The sequence below is a fragment of the Alligator sinensis genome, unplaced genomic scaffold (assembly GCF_000455745.1).
Source record: "Alligator sinensis unplaced genomic scaffold, ASM45574v1 scaffold24_1, whole genome shotgun sequence".
NCBI lineage: Eukaryota > Metazoa > Chordata > Crocodylia > Alligatoridae > Alligator > Alligator sinensis.
The window spans coordinates 642,762-664,647 of NW_005842609.1; the positions used below are offsets into that span (position 1 = coordinate 642,762).

Consider the following 21,886-nt stretch of genomic DNA (forward strand, 5'->3'; position numbering starts at 1 on the left):
GGACTGTATGGACTGCACTCGAGAGTGCTGATGGAATTGGCTGGAGTCATTGCGGGACTGTTGGCAAAGGTATTTGAAGACTCATGGTGCTCAGGAGAGGTCCCGGAAGATGGGAAAAGGGCCAGTGTGGTGTCAATCTTTAAGAAGGAGAGGAGGGAAGATCCAGTAAACTATAGGCTGGTCAGTTTGACCTTGATACTGGATGAAATTTTGAAAAAAATTATCAAGAAGTCCATTTGTGAGAGACTGGCAAAAGACATGATGTTGAAGGATAGCCAACATGGTTTTGTTGCAGGCAGGTCATGTCTGACCAGCCTCATCGCCTTCTGTGATCAAGTAACGAACCACTTGGATGTGGGAGACATGGTTGATGTCATATACTTGGATTTTAAAAAGGCCTCCCATGACACTCTTATAAAAGAACTGGGGGATTGTCCGCAGTCAGGTGAGTTGGGAACTGGCTAAAGGGTCGGACCCAGAGAGTGTTAGTGGACGGGGTCTGTACCTTCTTGGCAGGAGGTGGCCAGTGGTGTCCCACAGGGGTTTGTTCTTGGCCCTGTGCTGTTCAATATCTTTATCAATGATTAGATGAGGATGTGGAAAGCACACTGGCCAAGTTTGCAGACAATACTAAGTTATGGGGAAAAATGGTCACGGTAGGGGATAGGATGCGGATCCAAGCAGACCTGGACAAACTGGAAAGGTGGACGGAGCAGAACCAGATGCAGTTCAATAAGGACAAATACAGAGCACTTCCCCTGGGGAGAAATAACCAGCAACATGAATATAGATTAGCAGGAGATGTCCTGGCCAGCACGATGGCTGGAAGGGGCCTTGGGGTTATGGTTGATCACAGGATGAACATGAGCCACCAGTGCAATGCTGCAGTCGACAGAGCTGTTCACATACTGGGATACATTAGCCGATGCGTTGCGAGCAGGGCTAAGGAAATGATACTTCCTCTCTACGCGGTGCTGGTGAGACCTCAGCTGGAGTACTGCATCCAGTTCTGGGTGCCGCACTTCAAAAAAGACGTGGAGAATCCTGAAAGGGTCCAGAGAAGGGCCACAAGACTGATTAAGGGCCAGGAGGACAAACCTTATGAGGAAAGACTAAGGGATGTGGGACTGGGGAAGAGAAGACTGAGAAGGGACATGGTGGCCATCTATAAGTATATAAGGGGTGAATATTGGGAGCTGGGAGAAAAACTGTTCACTAGGGTGCTCCAGGAGAGGACAAGAAGCAATGGGTATAAAGAGGATGATTACAGGTTAGATGTTAGGAAGAGCTTCTTTACAGTAAGGGTGACCAGAACCTGGAATAGACTTCCCAAGGAGGTGGTGCAGTCCCCAACCTTGGAAGTCTTAAAGAGGAGACTGGATAGACACCTTGTTGGGATCATTTGATCTCAGCAGTATTCCTGCCCAGAGCAGGTGGTTGGATTCAGTGATCTTTTGAGGTCCCTTCCAGCCCTTAATTTCTATGATTTTCTATGATTTTTCTATGCCTGTCATACCTTGTTTGATATAGCACCTCCTCTGGAGCTGCACCAGCGTTACCTGGGAATTCCTTCACTGGCGTCAACTGAGTGATGCTGGTGCAATGACAGAATCCAGCCCAGAGTGCCTCTTATGTTGATGTCTGTGTTGCTCCCTCTTGGGTGTGTGTGGTACCCAGGTGAATATGCAGACACATGTTCTTTAGGCAGCCAAGATGGTCTGCTATGAAATGAATTCCTGAGTCTCTCTGACAAAGCGTTTTGGACCTCCCAAACAGCACTGGCTCTGGCTACCGAGGTCCACCTCATTTCCCTTTTCTAATAAAAGTTTGGAGATGCCAAGTCAAGATGGCAAAATGATTTGCCATGCTTAGCTGTCGTGTTTCCTCCTGCACTAATTCATAGTTAGGGGTTAGATTCCCAAGTCATCCATCCTAGGAATTACCATCTTTTTAGCTGATAAAAACTGTTTTTAGCTATTAAAAACAGTTGTGGTAAGTAAACTTTATGACTGGTGGAATCAAACCAACCTGCCAATGGGGAAATACTGTAACACAAGTTTACAGAAGGTGCATCTACACTAGACGCTAACTACACAGTAGCCTAATAACACTGCAGTAGCGTGCTGGGCAGAAATCGTGCTAATATGCTACTGCACAGTACAATTAGGATACTGAGCAGTAAGAGTCACTAAAAACCTGTGCGCTGGCACTAGTGCACAGTAGCGCGAGTTACTGCATATTGATTTAGTACTTGGTTAACCAAGTACTAAACTTAATGTGCTGTAACTATGGCGCATTAATGAACATGTAGATGCACCCAGATACAACCAAAGGTTGTGGGTATAAAATCTATCTGCTTCGGGAGACAGAACTTTTGTCAAGTATTTGGCATATCTGGCAATACTAAATTATCATAGAAGCAGGGTTTGAAATATGGGGGAGTTTAGGGGGGCTCAGCCCCCCCCGCAAGACATGAGAGCCCCTGGCCTGCCTTGAGCCTTTTTAAGCAGCTCAGGCAGTGGCTCCTGGCTGCCACCGCCGCAGACCCCACAAGAGTCCGAGCGTAATTCAAACCTTGCATAGACGTGAAGAGCATGAGTGAGATGCAGCTTGCTGAAATGGCATGATGAACTCAGATACATTTATGAACCTCAACAGAGGATTGTTAATACATAAGTTCAGGACTGGAGTTTCCCAGTTTAAAAGTGCTGTGCTATCTAAACATTTGGTTTAGACTGACTGCAGAGAGCACACTGGCTAGCCAAGCCATATGCTGAAGAGCTGTTTATTCAAAGCATTATCTGGTTATCCTTAGGATTAACGTCCTGGATTCCAGCATTTCATCTTTTCATATCTTCCAGTGGGAAAACTATCCTTCCTCATTTCCCTTACATATTCAGGTGAGCTGAAGCTTTCGACGTGGTTCTGTTACCAAGACTGTCTGTCGGACTGAGGGTCAGCTAAGTGAATATCACTTCTTCACTGTTTAAAATGTATTTAGGTCTTGGCATGCTCTTCTTTGCTGTCCATTCTTTTCATGATTGAATGAAAGTGTTTTCATTTCCTCAGCATAATTTAGCCTGCTCGTAAGCATAGGAATAATGAAAAAGAGAGGCTGTGATTTCATGTAACCAGGTTTGTGAAGAATATTGGATTGGGTCATACTGAATGATGATGCTGATGTGCATTAGCTGCGTATGTGCAAATAAGTGTTGTGTCCTTGGCCCTTATTTAGGCCAAGATGCTAGAGTGGCATGAGTGTGACTCCCTCGGACTGTTTCTTGTCTTGCACAGTCGTACATGGAACCATTTTTACTATAGAACTGCAGGGGAGACCCCCTGTTAGCAGTTATTTCATGGCATCGTATAGCTTCCATGCACAGTCAGTGGGATTGTTTGGGTTGTAATGTCCCCCTTAGAAGACCTACAAACTATAAACTTATCTGAATTCAGTTTTCCTGTCATAGGAGGGTGAACAGCTGAATTAAACTTGTAGATAATTACTATTATAAGTATACTTTTCAGGCCGCTAGTCCTCTTCCCGCAGACCGTGTGTGATCCTGATCCTTTAGGGACTGTTCATCACAAAAAATCTTATATGTAAGATCTTGTCGCTCCCTATTGGTGGCTGTGACCACCACAATGGCTATTGTGTCACAAATATCCTGTTCAGGGGTATCTGGGCAAAACCTCCATTATGGGATAATTGGCATGACAGGATCCTGGGCAGATGACATGTTGTATGATAGGGCTCTTATTTAAACTGCATCCTACAAAGCAAAATCATTAGGATGTGAAACATCCCAAGGGAACAGATTTTTGTCTCAACTTGAGGTCCCTTGTAATGCCCGACATTTGCTTTGCTGGGTCAAACAGTGCTATGTGCAGAATGAAGCATTTCCTGTGCTGCTTCCTCTTTGCCTATTGGGGAAGATGAAAAGGCGAAGTTTTAAAACCCCCACTTAAAAATCCAACGTATGCTCACTGATTTGACAACTCTCATGAAAATCCTTTGATCCTGCCTGGCTGCTGTTTAGTAACAGAGCTGTATTCTTCCTGGTAATTTCCCCAGGGCCCCTTACCCATGCTGTAAGGAGGATCCACTTTAGAACAGGTGGTGCAAAAGCAGCTGGAGCTTTACGCAGGCTCCACTGTCTTTAGCCTCTGATTGTTTTGTATAAAGAGCCCCTGCATAATAGGATGTGATTCTGAATGGAGGGAGGGCTTTGATTGTCATTGCAAGAAAGCACTTCACTCAGTGAGGCCCTCAGAACAATAGCCCTCTAATTATGTGACTTCCTTTTATATGGATTCAAGTGCTACCCATTGCCAGTGCCCTGGGATACCAGCTTGTGATGCTTTCAAGGCTGTGCGGACAGAACATTTCTGGGAACGCTGGTGCAGGGGTAACTGAGGACACGGCTGCATAAAAGGGTGGTTCAGTCTGTGCAGCACAACACCGATTGCATTTGTGATATGACTTGGGGCAGGGGTGTCTGAAATCAGGACCCCTTCTGTGGGATTCAGGTTTGCCTGGGGTTCAGTTTTTCCTTCCCTCAGATATCTAATCCCCCTGCAGGTACCCAGTGAGCCCTCCTTTTTAGCTCAGCTACACATGCTTTGGGCATTGTGTAAGGACGAGTTCATGCTGGGCTATCGCATCTCTTCCTTGTAACCTGCAGATAGTTCAACTGCCTTAGCACGGTGTGGAGGCCCAGAGAGGTGCTAAAGGATTGCCAGCATAAGTTCAGGCAGGCCATTTTGGAGAGATGGGACATCAGAAGGGAATGGTGGGGTTAGTGCAGGGTTTGCAGAGGACTAAATCTAGGCCCATCTCCTTGAGTCATGCTTGCCATTGTCTCAGTGTTTGCTGAATTTAAAAGTAACTTCTGGACCTTGTGGCTGTGGAGTAAAGATGTGAAATGAGTGCAGAGCAAAGCACTGATGTCTGCCTGAGTCAGCTGAGAGCCTGCAATGATCACTGTGGGAGAGAGGACCTACCACGTTCGTCCTAGTGGGGCATTAGCCTCAAGAGCACCAGGTGGCACAGCTGTGTTTGTGCTACCACAGCAAAAAAGTGTGGCAGAGGAGAAAAATATGGTATTTGACCCATATCCTCCACATACACTCTTGTTTCTGGTTAAATTGGGGCCAGTGGAGGACACTCCAGCCTCTTGGGTACCAGAAACACCCATGTTGCTGCCCCTGTAGGATAGAAAAGAGACCCAAGCCAGGTCCCCCTCCAGGAGAAAAAGGGAATGGGTACCTTGGCACGAGCCCTCATGGTGTTTTGATCAAGCCTTGGGTTTGAAAGAAATAAGAAAATCAAGTGAAGGGCAAAGGAGAGATTGAGAGACTGTGTGTTTTGCTGGACTAGGGGTGGGCAAAATATGGCCTGCAGGCCAAATCCTTCCCACGGAGTGATTCTGTCCAGCCCACAGCGGGTCCCTCCACCCCCAGTATGGGGGGCAGCCTGGGCTGTGGCGGGTGTGCTTGGTCCCACCACCCCTAGATGTGGAGGTGCCTTCTGGTGCAGCCTGCCCTATCCTGATGCTGAGCTCTTGGGCGCACTGGGAGCTGTAGTCCATGGGACCAGGCAGCAGCTGGGGACAGAGTTGTGGCCGAACTCAGCTTGGCAGCCCCTGTCGCTGCCACCCAGGAGCAGGTGCATGCCCTGCTGGCTCCCTGCCCTGCTGCATGAGCACTCTGGTGTGTCCACCCCTCACCTACCACTGGGGGCACAGGACAGAGCAGGCAGGCAGGCAGGGTCTCCATGAAGACCAGCCTGGGAACCCTGTGGACAGGGCACACCCAGCTGGGCAGATGGGATGGGGCTGCAGGTGGGTGGGGAGTAGTGTCTGGGAGCTGGGGAAGTGGGGCTGGGGCTGGGATCGTGGGACAGCGATAGCACAGGGTCTGGGGATGTGCAGGGACCAGGTCACAGTGATGTGCAGGGAGTGGGTTGTGGCTCTACCCTGGGCCCCTGCCCCACGTTGTCACTGCCCCATGATCCCAGCCCTGGTCCCACCTGCTCGTCCAGCTCCTGAACACCACTCTCCACCCGCCCATGGTCCCGTCCCATCTGAGCCACCTGCCCTCCCTTCCCACTGTGCCAGGTGGTGTAAACAGCTGTGATGGGGCCGAGGCCAGCTCAGCACCACGCTGTGGGAGCAGCAGCTGGGGATATATTTATAAGTCCCTGAAGCAGGTAAGAATCCTACCTGTGCACAGCACCCCCTCCCTTCCCCTCCATGCACAGCACCCCCTCCCATTCCCCTCCACCCCTGTCTGTTGCTGTGACTGTCTCCATTGTCCCCAGCTGCCCTGGCCCCTGTCCTGCTCCAGCCAGGCTGCCTGGGGGCTGGGCTCAGCCAGGAGCAGCAGCAGAGAGGTTCCTCCTCCCTGCCCAGTCCCCTAGGTGTTCCTTGCTAGTCTAGGAGCAGGCTCAGGGAGGGGGAACCTGCCCATTGCTGCTGTCCTCAGCTGAGCCCTGCTTCCTGTGCAGACCAGAGCAAGGCAGGACTGGCTCTGGAGCTCCCTCCCGGTCAGCTAGGGGCAACAGTTGTGGAGGAGGTTGGGGGGAGATGCCGCTGAGCATGGAGGGGAAAAAAGGGGGTGCCGAGAGCAGAGGGGGAGGTAGAATTCTTACCTGCTTCGGGGACCTAAAAATGGGCTATGGCTGCTGCTACTGTGGCATAGTCTGTCTGCCCCGTGCGGGGAGGAGCCTGGGAGCAGGGTTTGCAGCCACCACTGCAGCACTGGTCACTGCTTCTGCATCCCTTTTACAAAATCCTGGGTCTGCCCATGCACGTTGGAATATGTTGACTTGGGACCTATGATTTATTCTTGGTTTTGGAATAAAGAACCAGGTTCTTTGGGGTTCCAGTTACTGGGATTATTGGAGTTGGTGTTTATTCCCTCTGAATCATCCTGCAGGGAACAGGGGTAATAGAGAAGCTATGCAGTCTGTACAGGGGAGTGCCAGAGTTGTGGTTACCTGGGTCCTGTCACAAAGGGGAGCAGCAGTCGTGTTTCACGTCATCCAAAAAGCCTTGGCAGCATTGGGCTTGGTGGAAACTGTGTATGTGGGGTTTTCTTTAATTGATACTAAATGTTATTAAACTCCAGTTTGATTACTGGCTGTGGTCTGGGAGTGTCACTGCTTCAGGAAACGTGTCTGTATGTCTGTCTGCCACCAAAACCTGCCCTGCTCTGACCAGACAGAGAACTGTCATCATGTATGACTCGCGCACACATCTTGTCTGTACTAAAACATCCCCAGGTTCTTGCCTGATTCACCCCCACCCCTCCTCCAGCTCTTGTTAGGCTGCAAACTGGGGCAGAGGATATCCTGAACTGTGTTTGCCAGCACCTAGGAAAAATGCAGTAGCTTTGCAGTACGGTGGTGAGCAAATCCAGGAAAAGCGGCTGATCTAAAGGCTGTAGCTTAGGAGATGACAAGCAGTGGAAGCTGGAGAATACAAGTGTGTTAGATTTCTGTCCACTTCACCCTAATTTAGGACTTTATAAAGGTATAAATAATCAGAGTGCATGCACTCAGTGCAGTTCAGGGTCTTTTTCTGGCAAGTGCTGTCCTTGCCATTTTGCTGCACAGTGTTTGCCTTGGGGCCCAATTGCCTTCTCCTCAAGAAGCACGGGATGCAGGATCAGGCTCACTGAATAAGAAGCTCCCTGGGCAAGGGTCCTGTGTTTTTTTCCCTGTACTTTCCAAATGGCACCTCCGGTGCTATGTTTATAATGACCATCGTGTTACAGTACTTGAACTTTAATCCATGTGACTAGAGAGAACTTGAGCACTGCTACGAGATCCAGTAAAAACAACAAGCGTGTTGAGTAAGCAATGTTTATCGGAGCACTGGTGACTCTCCTTGGATCCTGCACAGTCTGTGCTGGGAAGCCCTAGAAATTCATCAAGAAGTGAACCAGCTGGATGCATCAGCTGAAACTCAGCCTAAAAGCTTCAGAAGCATTCCCAAAAGTGATCACTTGAACAAGGGAAGCATAGAGGATAGAAAGGGCTGTTTGAATGCTGTAGACTGGTAAGTGACTCTAAGATGTTGTTTTGAAGGGACTAACATGTCACTAAAGAAAAAAACAGGGTGTATCTGAAGCAACTGTGTAATTGAGTCTGAAGAGCAACACTGGACCAAATCCTGCCTGCTTTACTCATGCATTGGCTTCAGTGGGCATGTACATGTCAATCAGGCTAACAGGATTAGGGCTATTCCCATAGATCCCTTTGTTTTAAAACAAAAACTAAGCATCACTTCCATGCCGTGCTGAAACTTGACAGCATGTTGCCAGTGCATGACCCTTTCCCACCTCCCCCAAGCAAAACCAACCAGGATCTTTTTATTGTCCAAACTGAGTGAAGTGCAAAAACTAAACTGATAGGATAATCGGCAGCCATTATTCTCTTTTGTATTATAGTAGCACAGTGGCCCTAATTGTGCCATGCTAAACAGTGTGCCAGTGCTGAGTTAAACCACAGCCCCTGTCCTGAGCAGCGGAAAGTGAGGGTTTTTATTCCTTTTAGTTAGACATTCCTCAGTTTTATATTTTGATAATGTTCCCTGAGGTTTTCATGGAGACATCAGTTGTATAGTTCAGTGTAATGCTTTTCTTCCTTTATTTTTGTTTTGTGGTGGCCTTTCCATCTACAAATTCTTAGAGTGAAGGACAGCTGGAAAACCGCGGTGGCAGTCAGGAGTTCCTGGTTTCCAGTTGGCACTGCCACAGACTTGATGCACAAATTTGATTAGATAGAAGACCAAGGCTTGCACATTGGGTGATGAATTCCAGACACCTAAATTGTCAGGTGAGCATGCAAAAAAGGGACCTAGTGGTTGGGAGTGTTTTCTTTTCAGTCCAGCAGTGAGTGTTGTGGATACACGGCAGCTCTATGTTGAAAGTTAGCTAACCATCCTGTTTCAGACTGGTAGGGCTAACCAGGCATGCCACAAAGTAAGCCCCACCCCTTCCCTGAGTGGCACTCCAATCCCCTTTTCCTGCCTGACATGTTGCTCTGATTTCTGGTCCTGCCTTATAGTCCCTGCCTCATCTTTTGTTCTGCTTTTTGCTCCCTGCCCTATCTGCCACTGTTGCTTCACAATAGTGAGATAGCTTGCAGTACCAATGGGCAGGAATGAGCAGTAACTTATCTTGGATGCTGCACATAGTCATTTTAAATCCATCCATCCAATAGAACACAAGACATTTGGGGGAGTTGAAGATGGGTCTAGTAGAGACTTGAATTCCTCAGAGTTGTAACAAATATGCGAATGTGTAGCTCAATTTCTTGCAATTCCACAAATGCAGGAGTTAAAATATAACCAGTTTTGTAGGTTCTTGGGTGACAAAGTACACTGGGACTCCAGAGATGTTTGTAAGAGCACTGAAGAATATGTTGCAGGGAGCAAAGGTGCAGAAGCAGGGAGCCTAAGGAACCCTTAGCCCTCTTTTGTCTCTGAGTCTGATTCTATGAAGATCCTGCGAGAACAAAATTGTGCTAGGAGATGTACTATTACCATGGACATCATGGAAATATATATAACTTGTACAGTAGGTAAGATTTATAGTTGGTAGAAATCAAAGTATTCTTATTCCTGTTTTATGAACACAGAAACTGAGGCATCAGAAGACAAATTGTCATGCCTAAGGCTTACATTTCAAGTCAACAGCAGTTTTAGGAATAGTACTCGCCCGTTCGGCCTCTTAGTCCTATGTCCTGTCCTCCGGACCCTGTTGTCTACCATAGTTCTACTCTCCCTTTCTTGTGCGTGTTCAGAGTTGCTGGAAAGTCTTTGTAAAGAACTGCCTGTTTAAATAACATGCTGTCTAATGTTAATCAAGCGGTACTACCTCCTGGCTGTGAGATAATATTTGTCACAGGAGCTTTCCCTAGGCTTGTAGCAGAACAAAATCAACTTTGCTCTGAGCATTGATCCTCTTAATCTGGAGGGTTCATGGAGGTTCTTGTCTTGACTTGTCCTCGGTCGGGGGGAGGCAGACTTGTTCTCCTGAGTGAGATTGTTTTCCTTTGGCTCTGGTTCATATCCTCTCCACTTCCACCTTGATGGTGGTGGAGTACAGCCCAGTTGTTGATTATTGTAAAGATTTGATCATAGTCTTCTAGGATTTGAACCTCAGTTCTTTGTCTAGCTTTTCGTGTCATCCCACAGCTGAATGGTGTCACTGGTGTCTCTGGGCCTGTTACGTGGTAATTTTGGGTAGCTCCTGGAGCTCTTGATGCCTGGACTGTCCACACGTTAATACATTAAAGTGGTTTTAAGCACTCACTATACAGCTCAAAAGTTAGGCCACTCCAGAATTATCTCTGATCCCCACTACCCAGCTTCTGTTCCATTAATGTGTGGCCACTTTTCACAGCTGTGCTACCCAAGTTATGAAGTCCCAGCATCTCTAACACCACCTGTTGAGCAGGGATCGAAGCCTGTCCTGGCTTACCAGCCCTCCAGCAGCAACTCACAGCTCCAGCTCCTAGTCCTGCCCCTGCTCACCAGGCCAGTAGTGGCAAGTCACAGCTGTGCCAGTGTGGGACAGTCATTGAAGGTTTCCAGACTAAGGGTGCAACTGCTCCAAACTCCAAGCTAGAACTAACACACATCAACATTTTGTGTGGCTCATAGGGTAAGGTGTAACAAGGCCCTCTGTGACCATTGTCAGTCTGCTATAGCCATTTTTATTGTACCACTGGAGTGGTGATTTTTTTTCCCCAATTGCAGTAGGTTTTGGGAATCGAGAAGAGAAGAAGCACATGCACCATTATCATTGCTCCCACAGGGGCTGGCATCTCACAGTCCTTGCTGTATTTGGCTCAATACCTGCCAGGACCAGGCCCTTCATTAGTTACTGAATGTTGCAGGCAATCTGATACTCGCCTGCTGTAGCGTCAGTCAGCTACTTGGATAATTTAACGAGTGGTGTCTGAGCTGCATGCAAAATTCAGTTAATTTCTTTAGTGCTTCTAATGACTTAGCCAATAAGTAGTAACATGAGCTGTGGAGGATGGGAAGCATCCTAGGAATCTCGGCCCTAGCTGCTCAGAGAGATCCTGTTGCCTGGTCCTGGTTATCCTTGCTGCTGGGTTTCCTCCTGTGTTAAAGGGACATTACAGATTGGCACAGTGGCCAGGCCTCCTATCCTGATGTATGCTGCTAGCCATCCTGCAGTAGGTGAAGCATCTGTCATCTGTGGAAAGTGTGTGCCACGGGTCCAGTCGTGACCCTAGCCAGGTCAGGGAGAGGTGCCACACTGTGGCAGTGAAGATGGTTTGGAGTCCCCAGACTCCCAAAGCTACTCTGCAGACTTCACGGCTGCCTCAGTGCTGCTGTTGTCTCTGTACCACCATGCAAAGAACTGAAACATGGAGCCAGTGGAGCAGGGAGACCCAGTCATGCCTTTCTCCATAGCTGTCCCCTGCCGCGACATGATGATTCTCCGGCTACTCCCCATTCTGATCCGCTGTACAATGGAGCTGCATTATTAGAACTGTGTAGGTAAGGCGAGGTTTACCCAAGAGTCAACAATGCTTTGTCCAATAAATTCTCCGCTCCTGATCTGTAGATAAGAAGTACTATGTGCCTGCTAGGTCATTGTATTATTGCTACTGTTATTGTCCTGCTCCAGAAGCCCATATCCCACCTGAGAGGAGAATAGCTGCTACTAGCGTACCTCTTATGACCCAAACCCATGACTGGCTGCTCATTGTTTCTTTTGCATCAAACCCAATAATACTGGGTTTCACATTTGGGCTTGTCTTTATGTAAACTTCCACAAAATGAACACACACAGACTTTGTTTTTTGGTCTCATAGCAGTTATCACTTTGAATCCCAATAAGCTGTATCTAGGCCAGGTATACAACTTCTACAATGTATTTGTGTTAATAATAAGAAAATAAGAAATAAGATTGTTTTTTCTCTTACTGGTACACTTTAAATTTTTCCCTTCTACTGCTCCCAGGGCTATACTAATTATTAATTAACTGGTAAAGAAAATCTTGGTCTTTCTTTAATTCACAGATTCACAGAAAATTAGGTTTGGAAGGAGCTCATCTAGCCCAGGGGTTGTCAGCTGGGGGTACGTGGGAAGGGCCTAGGGGGTACGCACAGGCGGGCATGGATGGAGTGCTGTCATCCACCACCCTGAGGTGCCTCCTCCCAGGAGCTGGAGGGGGTGGGGGGGCAAGGGCAGCGGCACTTGCCACACAGGCACCAGCTGGATGCGGAGCGGGGAGCAGGAAGCTTGCACATGGTGGTGGCAACCGCCATCCACCACCCTGTATTGCCGCTGCTCTGCGTCCAGCTGCGTGTCACCCCCCACTGCCACCCCAGCCACGTGCTAGCCCCCCTCCCGTGGCTCCACGCTACCTCCCACTCTGCGTCCAGCCGCCGGGGGTACATCTATTAAAAAAGTGTGAAAACCCCATATCTAGTCCAACCCCCCTACTCAAAGCAGGGCCATCCCCAACTATATCATCCCAGCCAAGGTTTTGTCTAGCCAAGTCTGAAAAACCTCCAAGGATGGAGCTTCCACCACTTCTCCAGGTGACCTCTTCCAGTGCTTTACTACCCTCCTCATGAGAGAGTTTTTCCTAATATCTAATTTAAACTTCCCGTGCTGCATTTTGAGGCCATTGCTTTTTTTTCTGTCATCTGCCACCACTGAGAACAGTCTAGCTCAGGGGTGGGCAAAATATGGCTTGTGGGGTGGATCCAACCTGCCAACTGATTGTATCTAGCCCCTGGGTGGGTAGTCATCAACTCATGGTATCTGGCCCTTGGGTGGCCAGTGGCTCTGGCTGCCATGTGCTACCAGGCAGGCAGGTGGGATGGCTTCTGCTGCGCAGGGTGGGCGGGCAAGACTGCTTCTGCCCAGTGCTGATGCAGTGGTGTCAGTTGTGGACCCAGGCAGATGCTCCAGTCCCCACCCAGAACCTGCCAGGCACATGCACAGCCGATGCTGATGCCTGCTTGGGGCTGTTTCCACTGCACTGGGTGGGTGGTGGCGAAAGCTGCAGATGGGGCCAGCAGGTTCCAGGTTGGGGATGTGGATTGGGGCATGTTACAGCCCCAGGTGTTGTGGGAGGGAGAGAGAGGATTGGGGCATGCTACAACTCCAGGGAAAGAGGGAGAGGATTGGGGAAAGAGAAAGAGAGAGCTGCTGGACATTACTATAATGTTACAATTAGTTATCAAAGAAGTTGGAGTTACAGTAAACTCTGGTTAATTCATCACCCCAAGGGGGTGGGTAATAATAGCAAATGAACCACAAGTGTCCAATTACATATAATTAGCCATTTTCAATTTTTCTTGAGAGGTATTTTGAATCTCTTGATGTGACACAGTAAAGGAATTTTTTTGACATTTATAATGAAGAAAAATGTACTACAGAAATGTTGGGTGCAAATTGTATGCACTCTGGCTTTCCATATATGAATTGTATGATTATATAGAAAAATATGTACAGTTTCTTACTAAAAGTCAGAGTGCTCATGATCGAAGAATTAATGATTAATGTGGAAGAGAAAAATCCAATTAAAGATTTTTGCTCTGCATTGTTACATGCACTCCATGCCAAAGAAGTATATTCTTTGAGATGAAATAGTTAATCATAAGTCTTACTGAGCCAAGAAAAACTGAAGCATATCCAATGCTTTGCAAGAACCAGTGTCTTGAGAAGTTCTATACATATAGACACTTCTGAGCTAATTAGTAGGAATAAATTTCATTGTGATAGAATGTGTGTGCGCGCTTTGTGTGGCTAATTAGCCAATGTTCTGTGTATAAATCAGTGGAACTGGTGGGAATTCAGTGCAGTAATAAAAAATAAACTATAGTGACTAGTTATCCCAGTGACTAACTAGATTTCACTGTATATTGGGTTCTAACCAAAATACAGTGGCAGTTTGATAATCACCTAGGCTAAGTACAGACAGTCAGAAAGCCTGAGGCTAAATCAGTTCAGTCATTGTAGGTTAGTCTAAGCTGCATAGATTGTACCAATAAGCAAGAGAATAGACATTCACTTTTGATTCTGGAAATGTAGCCACATGCCTGAAGTGGCCCAGGCCAGAAGCCAGGGGATATTAGAGCACGCCTCCTTGCTTGGTTGGAGTAGACGGCTTGGGCCATGACTGTTCCACCCACCCTGCTAAGTGGGGTTTGCGGGGAGGTGCAAAGCATCCTGGGATGTTGGGGGACTGTGAGCTAACTTGGATTTGGAGAAGATCTGGGACAGAAGTTCAATAAACGGATTTAACATAAATTGGTTAAGTCTGATACTTCATCCATCCAGGTTTGTCTTAAACTGGTTTTGGCCATTTTGAAAGCAGTTCATGTGGACTGAACATGTGTTGTGTTACAGATTTGAACCAGTTTCAGATCACTTATACTAGTTTATGTGTAATTTCTGTCCCTAATATTAGATTGGTACCTGTTGGCAAATCCTTTTTAAGGAGTACTTGTCTGCAACTTACATTCAAACTTGCGTTTGTTTTTAGCACCATGCATCACAAACACTAAGCATTGACTTCATATTGCTCCTGATTTGATACAAGTCTCATCCTCCATGAGGTTTGTGTTTAATGATCTGTTGATTTTTGCAAAACAACAAAGCTTCACATATTGTATTTTTCTTATTGCTCTTTGTAATATCTTCTAGAGGACAGAAATCAAACAGCTTGTCATGCATGGTGTTCTGGTGTTTGCAGAGTACTCTGTTCAGTCTACAATAATGTGAAAAGCTCTGACCCTGCTGCTGAGCTAATGGGGCAACTCCTGTGATTAAGGGCTATGAGATTCGGCTTGAAGTTGGCATGAAGAATACAACAGGAATGTATCCCATGTGGCTAAGCCTCTTCTAAACTCCACTCAGTTGAATTTTCTCCTTCTTTTCAGTGTCATTTAAAAAGCTGGAAGAACCCAAATCTTCTTGCTCTGCTTTCTTGTCTACATATTTTCTTGAAAATTAAACTTCTAAAAGCTTTGAAGGGCCCATAACATTATGGCTAGGGACAGACATTAAAAAAGCTGGAGCCTGAATGGATTCAATTTTTGCAGGTTAGTTTAACCTGCAAAGATTGAACTGATTTGCAAATGCGCAGACATTCACGTTTAATTCGGGAAATGCAGGTACATGCCTGCAGTGGCTTAGGCTAGAAGCCTGGCGGTGCTAGAGCAGCCCTCCCTTCCTTTTGCAGCAGCTGCAAGGCTGGAGGGAAGCTGACCTGGATGGCATGGTGAGGCCCCTGCAGGGGCTCAGTATGATTGTGGAAGGGTTTAAACCCCCACCCTGGCCTGTAGGGACACCAGCCAGGCTGTGCCTGGAGGGGTAGAGGGGAAGCAGCCCTTGTCAGGCTTGTCCCCGAGGCCAGATACCAGCTGGTGCAGTGCCTTGGGCAAATGGGGCAGGGGTTGGGGATTAAATTCCCTGTCTCTGGGCAGGCACGGCACCCCAGTCAGGGTCTGCCCAGCTTTCCCTCCTACTCTTGCTTGGGTGGTGGAGGGCCTGGCCAGAGCCAGCCAGCATGGCCCTGCTATCCACCCAGGGCTGGGGCTGCGGGGCTGAGCCCAGCTGGGAAGGGCCCTGCAGGGCCAGCCTATGGGGGCAGGGCCCTTCCCAGCCTGCTGTGGCTATGTGGCAGCCTGGGCCAGCAGCATGAGCAGGGGCTGACTGGGGAGCGGGCTTCCCGAGCCAGCCCAGAGGTGCCGGTGGGCCCCGAGGCCACTGCTGCACCCGCTGTCCTGTGCAGCATCCAGGGCTGCAGGCGCACAACCAGCTGCAGGCTGGCCAGAGCTGGGGGGGTTGTTCTGCCCTCCTCACCTCCTGTGCTGCATTCTTGCCTGCAGGACTGGTGGAGGGAATAAGTGTGTACCTGCCCCCATTACTCTGGTACATGGATTCCCTTGGCTTTATAAAGAATCCTCTGCAGTGTCTGGAAGAAGGTGAAGTATTGTTGCTGAGCCAGGCAGTGTTTCTTTCCATGCCAGAGGACTTTGACAGCCTGTATTTAGCCCATTTGGACTTTGAGATGGATCTGTGTCTTAATTACATTAGGGGCAACTATTGCAATGGAGCCCTCCAAAGTACAGGTTGCTGTGGTAGAGACAAGCCTTTCCTTCTTGTTGTGTGCTTGCTCAGTCTGGGGTGTGGAAGGATGCTGACTAACCTGATTACACCTGTAAGTAAGGGCATTCACTGGCTGCAGCTGTGATCAGTTAAAATGTTCACCATAGGTGGGCAACGCTGCTCCCCTCCCCTTCCCCCAGTTTCACTTGCTGCTTGAGAGTATTAATTTGAAAGCCCTAAAGGTAAACCAGGCAATTAAATGGGACCGTGGCCTCGCTATCTAAATGACTGCTGCACTTATTCATTGTTCCAGGAATAGGGTATATTAACTTGTTTCAGGGGATATCAAGGTTTATTGCGCCTCGAGGTAAATCTGGATCTTTGCCTTCAACAGACGTCAATATTCACTATACCATGAATAATGGTATAATGGTTGGGGGCCTGCAGTCATTAAGTGACCTATGTAAATTAATGCCACAGCTCAGTTGTGTATTGGTAATAAAATGACCCAAGATACCTTACTCCCAACTCAAAAGATTAAGATTATCCTGCTTCTCTGGAGTGTAGGCTAGGGGTGGAAGGAACTACTGCATTGAAGTGTAATTCCTGAGAGAGAACTACTGCTTGCAACCCTCTCTCCTCACCCCCTAACTCAACCCAGTCAAAAAGCTGTTTATTGTATCAGCTGATGTTTCTCTCTCTCTCTCTGTCTCTCTCTCTTTCTTTCTCTTAACTTGTAAAAACCAGCAAAAGTTATTAAGAGATTTTTCTCTACCTTCTCTGCCTCTTCTGGGAGCATATGCTAGCACAACTGAAATGCAAAAACTCAAGTAGGCTTTGAAATACAATTTTATGCTCAGGAGACTACTCATCGTGCCGCTTTTCCTCACCTTATTTGCACTGGATTTTGGCAGTGAAACAGGAACTCTTCATGGAGCGAGACAAAGGAGCGAGTGAGGTGGTTTGAGGGTCTTCACCTAATGAGAGCAGTAATGTATTCTGCTCCTGTCGGGAGTATAAGCAGAACTGGAGGGCCTCCAGGTGACCTTTGTGATGTGTTAGTGAGGTTTGAATGCAAAGCTTGTGCCCCTATCCATTTATTTGGCTAGTTAATGCCAAGGCAGCGTTAACATTCCCCCACAGTATGTCTCTGCCTTTGTAAGTAGGATCTCCAATGCTACATTAAGCAGAGATTTTCAGAATGGGGGTGCACCTCTGAAGAGGATTGTGACAACATCTGGAGGACACTAAGTAGCATCTGGATTTATCCTGTGCAATACGTTTTATTTGATAGAGTAAGATTTTGAACTTCTGTGACACCCCCGTGACAATGAAATGTGGGTCAGAGAACAGCAAGAAGTCATAAGTCATATAATGCCACTTTCAGTGGACTAGTGGGGGCTGGGGTGGTGTGGGTGACAGCTCAGAGGTCACAAGTTTGAGGCCACAGCAGAAGCACTCACAGCTCAGCCTGTTGGATTCCAGGGAATCTGCAAATTTTACTAAATACCTTGTCACAAGGACACAAAAAAGGAAAGAAAGTGAATGAGTTGAACAGTAAAAGTCGTCATTCAAAGGTTGGGTTGACCTGCTTTTATAGTCCTCCTTTGGCCAAGTCCAAGGTTTGGATTCCAGGTCACATCCTGACTCCCTAGCTGTTTGGCGTTGAGACGGGAGCCCTCCATTGAGCAAAGCAAAAGAACAGCTAGGTGGCTCATGCGGGTCTCTAGACCAGTGGCTCTCAAATGGGGTTGCAGTATCACCAGATGGGGTCATGATAAACAGGGATCCAGAGGGCACAGGTGATGTGTTGGAGGAGTGAGCGGGACACACAAGTGACATGGTGGGGGAGCAGAGGTGATGCGGCAGAGGGGGCATGTGTCCCCCTGAGATATCTGCGCCCACAGCAGGGCATGTTGCTGCAGCTGGGCTGGACCAGCTCTGGGCAGGCCCAGTGGGTGGGACCCAGCATGGGAGGGAGCGCCACACCGCCATGGCTGCCAAGGTGAGGCACGGCAGTGGCAGCACAGAGTTGTGCCCCTGCTGATGCTGGGCAAGCAAGGGGCATTTCAGTTTAGTGGCTCTGGCAGTGCAGTGCTCCCTCCTGCTGAGCCCCCGGGGAGTGGGCAGCAGGGCAGGGAGCCCCAAGCCTGCAGCGAGCAGCCTGCATCCTCCCCTCCTCCTCCTTCCACTCTGGCCATGCTGCTGCGGGGAGGGGATGGGGGAGCTGGGCTCCACACTCCATTCCAGGGGCAGCAGCCGGGACTCAGGCGCTGCTGGGGTGGGGCAGGGGGCTGTGGACCCAGGCCGTGGGGCACTTGGGGGTGGGAGGCTGCGGGTTGGGAGTGAGGGGCACTTGGGGGATGTGGAGGGTTGTGAGGTGGGAGTGAGGAGCCGTGGGGTCATAAATGGGGTCATGCTGAGAAAACCTTGGGAAGCACTGCTCTAGACAGATGATTTGGGATGCAAAGGGATTGGGGAGAGGGGAATGTTTGATACTTTCCCCAAGTCTTGAGGAGAGCTAAAGCAGTTCACTTTGGGAAAGGAATGAACCAGATGCCAACAATGCAAGAAACTAATAGGTCTTACTACAGGGAAAGGGCATACCAGACAGCCTTGCTGAAATGACATCTGGTTTATCACCCTTGCTGGCCGGTATGTCAGAGACTTTGCATGCCTTGTTTTCTGCACTGTGGCATTCGTGCTAAACGTACAAGAAAATACCACGAGCACCTTGCAAATCAACCAGAGACTGCAGGGGCACCAGGTGACAAAATAACAAGAGGTGGCATGGGGAAAATGTGCCTATATTCCATGTGCTAGTACTGTTACCCAGTTCTCCAAGCAGCTTCTGGTGTATTTGACTCAAATCCTGTGTTTTGTACGAGGTTTTCCCAAGGACCAGATCCAACTTTCACTGAAATTAATGAGCCTTTCTGTTAATTTTAATAGGAGTTGGCTTGTGCCTATGAGCAACACAGCTCTTAATGCTCGGAAAGATGCAGTGGGGGAATTATCCTCATGTAATAAGGGAAGAGCTGCATTTTATTGCTCAATGTCAATTATACGCTAGACAGACTGCTCTTAATGTGGGTGTTAGTGGGCAGGGATGCCTGACAGCTAGTGGTTATGGACAGCCCACTTTATTATTCTGTTGTAATTGATATGTACACTCCAGTTGGTTGGTACCATGGTTGCAGATGTTGGCGGGTACATGGGTTTTGGGGAGGGGCAGATGCTTTGGTTTGATATTTCAAAAAACCCACACAACATTGTGGTTACCCACTCCTCTTTCCTTCCTCTCTGACAGCGCCCTCTCATTTTCTCTAGACATGAAATTTAATTTGTGTCACAGATGCACCCTTTGGGTTGTGTCTGTCACTTCTATGATGTGAAATCACGTTCCAGCAGTACCAGTGATGGGATCTAGGGGAGCATTTTGAGACCAAGGGTAGCCATATGGTTTAGAATTGATACCTTCCCTTGGACATCGTATCAAAAAGGGTACTTTAAAGAGCTGGCAGGCTGGAAATCTCCCTAAATGATTTACTTCTTAGCTGTCCATTTCCTAAGGTCACGCTATAACTAAGCTTGTATTGGATCAGTGCAAAACCCAGACAACTGCCTTATGGAATTTACTTTCCTGCCACTTTTACACTCATTTGTGACAATACTACTGCTAATATATTTGAGTGCTAAAATGCTTTACAAGGGTCAGGCCTGCTCTTTCTGGCTAAGTACAGAGGTTCAAAAAGCCTGAGGTGGAATCGATTCAGTCGTCACTGGTTAGTCTAAGCTGAGTTGCTTGAATTGCGAACAGACTGAACTGACAGTTTTTGCCTCCCAGCTGATCAGCAGCGAGTGGTGGGCCCGTAGTGCCCCTCGCCAACCAGGGCTGGGGGCCGCGCATGGCGAAACAAGCAGGATGAAAGGAGCTGCTGCACAGTGCTCTTCTGCTGTGATTTTGGTTGGTCCCTACTTATAATTCTTAGATTTTGGGACCCAAGCTGAAGTCCTTAATTAATATGTTTAGTTGTTTTTTTTATTATCGGAACAACAACATGAGTTCATACTTACTTGTCATCGATATGGTAGCTATGCAAGTAGTATTATCCCCATTACAGAAGCACGGAGAGCTGAAGCAATTTGTCTTCCCAACTCTATTGTCTTCCCAACTTGAGTTCTTGGTTCATGCTGAGAGCAGTAAACAAGACTTTTCTTTCTAATATCTGCCTGCCTTATCTTCATGGATATTGTGGGCATTTTGTAAGACACCAGCTGAGAATTAAAAGAAATGGATACTGACACTTCTCCTAGGGGACTAATGCTATCATTTTATTCATGAGATGTCAACCAAAATACATATATTATGTTTGTTTTGATCCTATAACTAAACATGTGCACAGGAATATTTAGCTCCATGTTTCAGAAATATATTCAGGATAGATTTCTCCCTGGGAAAATATGCTGCAGCTCTTTTCTGGTTTGCAGTGGATTTCAGGCATATTTCATTTTATTTTCAGGGACTCATAAGAGGACTGGATGAATGTGTGTGTGCGTATGGAGGATAGGAAGGGGGAAAGTCTGACCAGAGAAATGTCCTTGCTCTCTCAGAGTAGCCCCTGAAGCCTCACTAAGAGACGCCTTGCAAGTGGCAACATGAATATTAGCTCAGTGATTTTCTTTTTTTTTTAAATTGGCATTAGATAGCAATAGTGTTCATTCAGCTCTGTCTGTCAGTCAGCTACTGTTTTGTACTGCTTATTGTGTAGTTTTATGCCTGTGAAAGGATTAACTACAAAGCTAGTACAGCTTGCCGGGTTTTCCCTGGCCACTATGGTGCGGGTCTGGTGGGCTGATTCTCTTCACACTAATCTTTCATCAGTGGAGTTTTTCTGACATGCATTGGGGTAAGAGAAGCATCGGGCAGCATCTCTGTGTGCTTAAAGGACACCACTGTGTAACTTGAAAGGTAGGAATTAAGAGAGCTGCTCTCTTCCACTTTGTGGTCTAATCACTGATCTGGCAGCAGAGTCTCCTCCTGTGATCGCTGTGTCACCCACTGCGTTAATGGGCAAACTTGAATGCAGGTTGTTTAAGCCAACTTGAGACATCCAGGGCCTGGTTCTCACAGATACTGAGCACTTACGGCTCCCACTGACTTCACTCACCTTTGAAATTGGAGGTTGTGGGCCTCAGTGTCAGCTGGAAAGGCCAAAACCTGGAGCAGCTGAACATAGCCAGAGCACTATGATGTTCCCCATATATGGCATATGGATTATTCTGTTTCAGTCATGAGAAAATGCAGACTACTGAAGACTATATCAATGAGGCAGGGAGACTTAACTTGTATTATGGTGGTTCAGACAACACAAGTACTTAGTTGCCACAGAAACATATCCCTGAGCTGTAATAGGGTCTAGTTGTGTGGCACAAGGTGGACGTGGACTGGAGCTGTGGAGGACTTCAGTGTGTGAAGGTATATGCATCCCTGAGCTGTAATAAGGACTAGTTGTGTAGCAAAACATGGACGTGAACTGGAGCTGTGGAGGACTTCAATGTGTGAAGGTATTGCCTATTTGGAACTGTGCCAGCGCAAGGATGGATGGACAAAAAAGGGAAGGAGGAGCTTCGTGCCCTGCCCTGCGATGCCTGTGCTTGGTGGCAGTGGTACATTTATCTTTGGTATTCATAGATTCATAGATTCATAGATGTTAGGGTCGGAAGGGACCTCTATAGATCATCGAGTCCGACCCCCTGCATAGGCAGGAAAG

The 21,886-nt window shown here is 47.7% G+C and overlaps 1 protein-coding gene across 4 annotated transcripts in view; it reads left to right on the forward strand.

Annotated features, from left to right (window-relative positions):
- Nucleotides 1–21,886, forward strand: part of MAPK4 (mitogen-activated protein kinase 4) — a 133,996-nt gene that overhangs the window by 15,786 nt on the left and 96,324 nt on the right. Inside the window, exons 1-2 of one of the 4 annotated variants that reach the window (XM_025214883.1) lie at nucleotides 7,899–8,060; nucleotides 8,693–8,839. The exons of 2 other annotated variants lie outside the window; for them this stretch is intronic. The gene's annotated coding sequence lies outside the window, so the exon portion shown is untranslated. Of the gene's footprint in view, nucleotides 1–7,898; nucleotides 8,061–8,692; nucleotides 8,840–21,886 lie in introns of those variants that run through there. One more of the 4 variants, XM_025214885.1, reaches the window with a different exon arrangement.